General features: G+C 37.0%; 1 pseudogene; it reads left to right on the forward strand.

Annotated features, from left to right (window-relative positions):
- Positions 1-5,869: 5,869 nt before the first annotated feature.
- LOC144302303 (PDZ domain-containing protein 11 pseudogene) lies at positions 5,870-9,421 on the forward strand (annotated as a pseudogene).
- The last annotated feature ends 224 nt before the right edge of the window (positions 9,422-9,645 follow it).

The raw sequence follows: 9,645 nt of genomic DNA on the forward strand, positions 1-9,645 counted from the left end.
CAGTGTGCCATAGTTCCACCAGCAAGGCTTTGAGGGTCTACAGGACAGATCCCATCTATCATTCACCTTTGTGTCCCTTAAGCTTCTAGCACACTGACCTTCACTTAAAGTCATAAAGATCTAAATGACAAAGATATTGAGTATAATGACTGAGTAAATAAGTGATCGAATAAAGTATGCATTACAGGGTGCAACTCCATGATAGTGTCTGTTACTGAGAACTCATGTTTTAACGAACCTCTTCCCTCCTATGATAGAAAGGGTTTATGATCGGCAGAGGTTTTGTTGAGGAAACTCAAATAGCGTTCCATCCATTCCTTTCTCTTAGTGATCATCTTTGCCTGAGGTTGAGGTTTCGCTTTGACGTAGGTTGATATCTACCCCACATTCTGTGCTCCCGTAGATTGAAGTTCCTGCTACACTCAGATGTGCCTGGCCATCTCACGCCCCATCAGACTTCCTAACTTCTTCTCAGTGCTCAGTTTCTCAGCTTTTCCCTTTGTCTGACGTGCCCCCAGTCACCTGACATAATACTTAACACTTTCTGTGGCTTAGTTGTTTACATACCTGTATCTGCTGACTTTCCCCTCTCTATCCTTGGGGAGAATGTTGCCCTGGAAGGCATCATTGTCTCTGACATCTCCTTGATGTCTCCTCTTCTGTCTACCTTGAGACTTTCTACTGGGTATCACACATTTGCAAGCCCCCCTCCCCCTTTCTAGAGCTTAGGCTCTTTGAAAGTAGAGCCAGTATATCATCATCTATCACTATTTCTGGGACAAAAGATACTGTGGACTTTGAAGCCAGACTGCTTAGATTAGAATTTCGGCTCCACATTAACCATATGCGTGATCTGAAACGAATTACTTCCTTCTGCCTCAATTTCCTTACCTGAAAAAAACCAGCATTAAAAACATATAAAACTCCAAATTGTTAAGAGGACAGAATGAGTCAATTCATTTACGAAAAAAAAAAAATGGCTTAGGACAATGTTTGGAACATAATGAGCATTCTGTTCTGTTAAGAGAACAGAATGAGTCAATTCATTTAAGAAAAAAATATGGCTTAGGACAATGCTTGGAACATAATGAGCACAAAATACATATTAATTATCACGACTCTTACAGTAAACAATAATTGCTAAATGAATGAAGAATGAGACATACAATAACAAACCAATAAGAGTTAACTTCATTATGCCACACTTGTTATACTACCCTATTTCCCAGTAAAGGTAAGTACATGGAAATATATATTTACCATTTTAATACTATGCAATAACTGAAACTAATATTCTATTTTCTGGGGGCACCTGGGTGGCTCAGTGGTTGAGTATCTGCCTTTGGCTCAGGTCATGATCCCGGGGTCCTGGGATTGAGTTCTGCATCAGGATCCCCACAGGGAGCCTGCTTCTCCCTCTGCCTGTGTCTCTGCCTCTCTCTCTGTGTCTCTCATGAATAAATAAATAAAATCTTTCAAAAAAATTATATTTTCTGTTAACTCAAAGATGGTCTCTTTCTTTCTGACTTAACTTCGGAGTTTTTTTTGTGTGTTTGTTTTTAAATCTTTTTATCCATTAACATCCTTCTAAACCAGAGAGTGCTTAAAATTTCATGTGAAAGTATCTTTTCTTCTGTCAAACCACCTCCTTTTTGAGTTGGCTCTCACTACACTCTGAGGTGGTAAGTCACTACTTTTGATATAGCCTAGTACCACAAAAACACGGTCTTTTCTTTTAAAGAGATAAATTGAAATGCAAAAAATAATAAGATGCAAAGTATCCACTTCTAACTCTTAGGCTAAGCAGAATTTTGATTTTTGAGAACACAGAAAACAGATCATTTAGCCAGGACCTGGAGTACAGGAGTTATAAAGTCTCAGAATATAGTACCATAGCCAAGGAGAGCAAAGTATAGTAATTTATTTGCCTCCTGAAAATATGCTTGGGATGGCTGAACCATCCTAATTCAAGTTTTAACTTGAATTTACCATTATAGACATGGCAAAGTCATCATTTAAAACATCCTTTCTAAGTATCTTTACTATAGATTTTTTTTTTCTATTGGTTACAAAAATTTCCTAAGAAACTTTTGATTTTTAGTTGGATAGATTTATTTTTTTTATTTGGGATCCTATTTTTTAAAAAGATTTTATTTATTGATTTGAAAGAGAGAGAAAGAGAGAACAGAGGGAACAGCAGACTCCCTGCTGAGCAGAGAGCCTGACAAGGGGCTCAATCCCAGGACCCTGAGACGATGACCTGAACCAAGGCAGATGGTTAATTTTCTGAGCCACCCAGGCACCCTGGGGGTCTATTTTTAAAAAATTTTTTATTTGTTTGTTTGTTTGTTTGTTTGAGAGAGAGAGAAGTATGAACAAGAGCAGGGGCAGAGGGAGAGGGAGAAGCAGACTCCTCGCTGAGCAGGGAGCCAGACATGGGGCTTGATCCCAAGACCCTGGGATCATGACCTGAGCTGATGGCAGATGCTTAACCAACTGAGCCACCCAGGTGCCCCTGGAAGTCTATTTCCTTTGAAGTCTTACAGATACTTGCACTGATAAACTGGAAGAGATTGCCTTGTGAACATGTAATTTGCCTATAACTCATCAGTAGAAGACAAGTAATATCCCTTCAAGAAATTCCATTAAATCTAGGTGAGCAATTTTCATTTTTTGTAATTAATCTTTCCTAAAATCAAAATCATCACAAACAGTGTGAAATGAAGTAAGCTTTTGAAGGTGAAAATCAAATCTTTTCATGTTAAAATAATGTAGATCTTAGGAGTTGAAAATTCAGAAGTATACTTCCTAATTCCACATTTGTTGCTCTCCTACCTGTCTACCTAGTAAATCTAACCAGAGGAACAAGTAAATATGAGGTAAATTGCATGGTTTAGGCCATTTCCCAGTTACTAAGCCAGTATCAGTCTTTAATGATCCTTCATGTAAAAATTCTTTGTGCTATATTACAACAGCTTCAAATTCCTTGAAAATCTTATTATTTAAAAAATATTATTCATAAATACATCATTTTATTTGGGTTCAGGTTGAACAAGGAACGATAGAAGGGATTTCTCAGATAACCAGTAGAAAACACTGGAGAAAGTATACACAGTAGAAGTCTACATTTTTGTCATCAAAACTACTTTATATTTTTTTCCTTTGCTCTTTGCCAAATAATTACCTTTGGTAATAACCACATATCATAAAAATGACAGGAAAATAGAAGATAATAGTATAATACTAGAGTGCACTTAGGAATTTCTTCTTTTTGTATTTGCCTAATTGTTTCCTACTTCCTTTTGTACTTGTTATAGCCCCAATTAAAGAAATGTAAAATTCTGGCTTTCTCCTCATCTTGAGAAGGGTAAAATATTGTGATTGCTCTGATTTCTTTTGCGGGGAAGCTTACTTTATTTTCTTATATTCCCTCCAATATGCTTTATTCTTGTGTTCCTTCCAAATAATTTAGGCAAAGATGCTGGCTGTGCACATCCTATAATATTGAGGATTTGGCAGTAAAATGCAGTAGCCCTAAGGGGCCTAGCTGTCTGACACTACTTTCTCCTAGGGCCTTACTTCTATATTTCTGATTTTTGCAGTACTTTATTTCACTCCTCCTCATCCCTCGCTACTATCCCAGAAAGGAGATAAACAACAAAATTATTATTCACATTTAAAAGAGCAAATTGAGGCTAGAAAGACTTGTCCAGGGATACACAGGTAAGCCCTGGGAGACACTGGAGAGTTACAGCAGATATTTGCTACAGGAAACTTAGTTTTATAGCATACCGCGTCATTATGAGATAAATGCACTTTCTTTGAAGGTGGAGAGCAAGGAGACTTGTTAGAAAACATGAGATTTCACAAGTGAGCCAGGAATATGCTTTGCCCAAAAAGACACCTGGAATTAACTGTTGCTCTCTTAAGAGATCAATGGGACACACGTAGGGATTGGATTGTGTGGCAGAGTCACCCAGGCAGAAGACTTTCATGTTGGCAAAGCAGTGCCTCCCAGAAAGATCTTTTAATTGCCTAAACATTAGGAGCAAGCTGTCACCTTGTCGATGAAAGCTTTAGTTGGTATCTTGATACTTGGCATTCCTTCTTCCAGTGGACTTAAAATAAGGTTTGAAAATATGAGGAAAACTTGGCTCTTAGCTAAACTCCTTAGATCAAAGCCTTCTTAGCTTAAAAAAAAAAAAAAAAACTCTAATTAGGAGTTATTTCTTCCTTATTCATCTCCTTCTGTCCTCTCTTTTTTTCTGCCAGCAGATAATTTTTGTAAATTACTTAACAAAAGTCTCATGAACACTTAGAGCAATTTTAGCTACTGCTTAACAAACTTTGAAACCCAAGTGCTATGATCTATTATTAGTATCCCTAAGAAAGAAAAGTAAACCTCAGATCCTTCCCTTAACGAGGTTATAAGCTCGTGTGAGATGGAAAATGTCTACAATTGATGGTACCACAATACAAATAGGATAAATTATAGTATAGAAAGGAACAAACTATTGTCTTTGGAGTACCGAGAGAAAGGGATGGACCTCATTAAGGACAGCAAAGTGAGGCAAAACTCAAAGAATTAATATCAGAGGATATGTCATCTCTCTCCTTTCTTCTCCCTGGTTTGATCAGAATTTATGTCACACTGCACAGCTGTCTTTTGGGAATTTCCCAAAGGACTATAATAGTTGTTGAATAATCAGACCAAATGAAAGTCATCTTTCGACATCCAGCCAACTTCCATGTCACCTTTTTCTGTCATTTGAAGGTTTTTCTTCAGAGGAATAAAAAGCTTCAACTTCAAAACCTCAAAAATCTTCCTCAGTTTTGGAATCTTAACGTTATGCTTCTACATCTATCATGACACGTTTCTCTTTCCTATGCTCTCCCTACATGAAATAGGATAAGAAAATTAATTATGCCAGTTGATAACAACCACAGTTGATACATGTGATGGCTGGGAAGAAATCTTGGTGGGGGGAAGGGATACAACAAACTATTTAATGTATTTTGGCAAAGATGGGACTCTATCATAATCATTGCCAGAGCTGTCCCATTAGATACCCCATGGAGGAGAGAACGCAGGATACCCTTGAAGCTAAGTAATAGAACGATCCTGGCTGTACCTCTTCCAGTTGCGGCAACAAGAATATATTAGGGAAATGTGCTATGATAATTATTGTGATGGTGTTTGATTGGGTCATATCTTCAATTAGTACCACAATACAACAACTGTAAAGAACAGTTTAGCCCCAATCGATAATGGATTTGAATTTCATACTGACATTTTGTGGGAGAACATAATGCATCTCAGTTAATTTCATGCTTGCTTGAGTAGAAACATATGGAATTCTAGCTAGTTCACACCTTTCAATGTAAGTTGAAGCTACTACTCTTTAAACATGTCTTGATAATTGGGAAAAAGAAAAATCACTCTAAAGAATTCCTGAATGTGTATTTTACAAATCGATGCTTTTGTGTTAGTCATTGATAAATGTATGCCACACAGTTTGTAGGCACCTACTTTTATCAACTGACTTGTTTATTCCTAATTTTGCTGTTTAGAATTTTTATACTTCCTCAGCCTTTTTTCATCAATCATGAACAAATATAACATCTCTTTATCCATACATTCATTTATTCAATAAATAGTCATTGAGCATGACTATATATCAGGCAATCCTAGGCAGTTGGCAACATGGCGGTAAATAAGACATAAAAGATCTTGGTGTATCAGGAAGGAGAGAGCTGGAGCACCATACCCTGACCCCACACTTCCAGACTCATCTGAGTATCCACTTCCAGTTTCTAAACTGAATTGGCAGCGAATGGAGCCTGATTTGCCTGAGGGGACTTATTAGAGATGGACCACTGGATTCCTTATGTTGACTAACTGGAGGTTTTCCTGCCCTACCTATGAGAATCCCCCACCATAGATTTCTCCTCGTGACCGGGTGAATTACCCAGACTACAAAAATGAGTTGACTCAGTTTTTGCCCTAAATTCTCACACTGAAGAAGCCCCCTGAAGCTCAGTTGAGATTTAATATCTGAGGAGGAAAGGCCTCCCAATGGGGCATCTATATCTCCAACGTGATTCCTGAATCAGATGCACATCAAGAAAACTTCAGGAAGGGGACTAAGTCCTAGCTATGAATTATGTGGATTTCCAAGATATTGAGCAGAGCAAGGCTGATGAGATCCTGAAGACAGCCTGTGAAAGTGGCATGAGTGGCTGTTTCTCTCCCTACAGTTACCATTGCCCAAGAGAGAAGACTGTGCACTATCGAGTTGCAGCCCAGAGCCCTTCACACAGAACCAAGCTGGCTAGACCTCAGGAAAGTCTCTTGGAAAACTCTACTCTTGACCTCACCCTGGCAAATTGGACTGCGGAGGGTAGGGACACAGTGAGGCCTTGCACGGAGCCAGCTAGCCAACTGCACTACCCAAACTGTACTTTACTTTTTGTTCCCTATTTTTCTAGATGAGTTTCATTCCCTAAATGAGTAAGGATGTTGGTATCTAGGTATTGCCTGTGGAGAACACTGCTAGAAAAGGCAACTGACATTTACTAAATACCATGTGCTAGACAATTACATACACATCATATCATTTCCATTAGAGTGTAGAAATCAATAGAAAAAAGAATCTCGGGTGCCTTCCAACTCATCTACTTATCATCTCATCCCATCCTTGTACTTCCCATTTCATGCACTCTGGACTCCACACATTCCCTGGCGCTATTGCCCCTGCCTCTCTAGTCATCTCTCCAGAAAACTAAAAGGCAATGCTGAGGTTAAAAAAAAAAAAAAGACATAAAAGATCTTTGCCCTCATAAACTTTATATTCAAATAATATGTACAAGTGAAAATGGATAACCCAGTAGTCTTTGATAACAATCACATTTGATACATGTGATTGTTGGGCAGGAATTAGTGTTATGAATGAGATAAATGGTCTCACATAAACTACACATTTGATGGCATAATGGAAAAAGAACTCACTAAAGAGAAAACATGGGTTTGAGACCTGCAATGTAAGAAGAAACCTTGTTCTATAGAGAGTTGGAAAGAATTGCTGGAAGTGTTCAAGTTAAAAATAGTAGCAAATGTTACGTTTTGAAGACAGAAATGAGCTTAGTTATTCAAGAAACTCCCTGAAAAACAGTGTGGCTAAAATATAACAAGGGGGAAAACTGGGTAGAAATCATGTCAACCAGAGATTGATAGGGCAGGATAAGAGTCTGGATTTTTCTTCTTGCAAAGGGAAGCCATCAGAGATCACGTACTTTCCATCTTCCAAAGATCCTTCTGGCTCTTACATAGAGTCAAAAGGTGATAAATGTGCAATTAGAAGGAACAGACTTGCTAGAAAGTTATTAAAGTCATATAGATCCAAGATGGTCAATTCTGGTAATAATAGTAGAGGAATTGAAGTATAAATTTTGCTAGTAGGCAAATATTGCTGTTTGGTAGGATGTGTGAGATCATGAGTAATAGGAAGGAATCATGATGACTTCTAGGTTTTTGCCTGAACAAGTAGTTGGATGGAAGTTGGCAGAGGCTGGGTAGGATTAGGTTACAGACCCAGGAACGAAGAGTTCTACGTCAGATGTATTTTTGATATATCGATTAGCCATTCAAATGGCATTTTCAAATATGTAGCTGAATACATGCAGTCCTAAAATCAGAGAAAGTATCCAGAAATATATTTAAAGCTATGAGATTGTGGGAAAGATCAAATGTCCCCTGGAAATACAGAGCTTTAGAAGAGAAGGAGGATAAACTCTGGGCAGGTTAACATCTCAGAGGATTGTGATAAGATGTTAATAAGAGATAATGTTCACAGAAGTATCGATGACATAACATATGTTTAATAATTTTGGTTTATCTTTACAGATTCTCAGCGCATGAAAGACGCAGTGAGATATAAAAATAAAATAAAGTAAAACGGAATAAAATATGTGTAAGAAGTGGGAAAGGAATTGGTCTTCACTGGCAGCAAAGATCTGTTAAATATGAAGTTAAATACTCATATTTGCTAATGGAAATGTATCAGGGTAATATCATAATCCCATCTTGTGTATCAGTAGAGAGATTCATAGAAGTTTCCTACTTGCTAGTAACTGACAGAAGTAAAGTTCACACCCAATATTTCAAAGTTCATTCCTTTGGAATCCCAGGCTGCAAGTCACTGAAGATCTTAACAGCCCACTGGAGAGGTCAACATGTACAAAAAAGTTAAGTAAGATTTTAAGATTGTACATGATTAACGACGTTAGGAATGAGGTAGTACGTTATGTAAGGAGTCTGGCTTTATAGCCAGGCCCGAGTAGATTTGATAATAAGTTTGCTATTTGATAGCTTTGTGATATTAGGCAAATCATACACTGTTTCTAAATCTCAGAGGTTTCTCTTTATGCGTAAAATAATATGTACTTAGAAAATTCGTTTTGAGCTGAAAAATAGGTGTGAGCACTTGGTAAAGAACACATATGCGATAAATATTAGTTTCCCTTGTTTTGCAACCAAGAGTAGTAGTGCTAATTAAATCCTCTAGCTTTCTGTGTGCAGTGGGCAGGGGCAATTAAACTCAATAATGTTTAATATGATCTTACTTTTCCAAAATAGGTTGGAGAGATTTAATAGCTGGTTTTGCATAAAGTGAAAAATTAGAATTTCAGGTGAAGAACTGTGTTTTAATCTGTTGGAATAATGATTCTTTTCAGAAGACAGACCTGGTATCCTTCTTTTTCTTTTCTGAAATGAATTAGAAGAGATACACTAAACAACCTAAAGGCTTTTAAGCCTCAAATTGTCTTATCAGTCTTTTTTAATATTCATTAACCTAAAATATCCTTTAAGAAATATTATGCAAAATAGATATTTGCTTTTCAACTAGATTGTTTATAATAATGATTAAAATCAAATATAAATTATTGAAATTAATATGTGATCATTTTAATATTTAATAAAATTAATATTAATCTTAGATATCAAATATTAAAATATTACATATGCCCGTTGATGGAATGTATGCATATGTTACATTTTGCATGAAATTAACCAGACACTAAGTCTGTGTTTGATCAATAGCAGATTGTATTATTAAGTGAAACTATATAACGGAAGACTATTAGGCTAAAGGGTGCTGTTTTAGTTTATTAGTTCATTTGTCATGACTTAGTTAGCTTTGCTTTTTTTTAAAAAAAAATTAAAACCTCCTAGTGTCAACTCATAATGAAGTATAATCATAAAATTTTCAAGTTGAATTTTATCTGTAATTGTGTCATTTAAAAAAACTGAGACTTACCTTGTTTTTATAGGTACATTTTGAATCGGTTGGGAGAAAAATCATTAATTCAGAACAAGAAGGCCAAGTACCACGCTATATCACAGAGATACAAATATGAGTAAACCTGTCCAAGAAACTAACTCTCAAACTGGTGATGCCACAAGTGAAAATTATTCCCACATTTTCTACTCAGAAGAGGTGTAGGAGGGGGAGAGGGTTATTACAAGGGCCTGGCCTGTTGGTAATTAGGTGTAGGTGGGCTACGGAGTTAGTCAAATGGTTGGGGGAGGAGCAGCACGCAATCTGCCATGGTAAATTATTCAGGGCTCATCTTCATTTTTTCCCC

This window comes from Canis aureus, chromosome 31, assembly GCF_053574225.1.
Source record: "Canis aureus isolate CA01 chromosome 31, VMU_Caureus_v.1.0, whole genome shotgun sequence".
Lineage (NCBI taxonomy): Eukaryota > Metazoa > Chordata > Mammalia > Carnivora > Canidae > Canis > Canis aureus.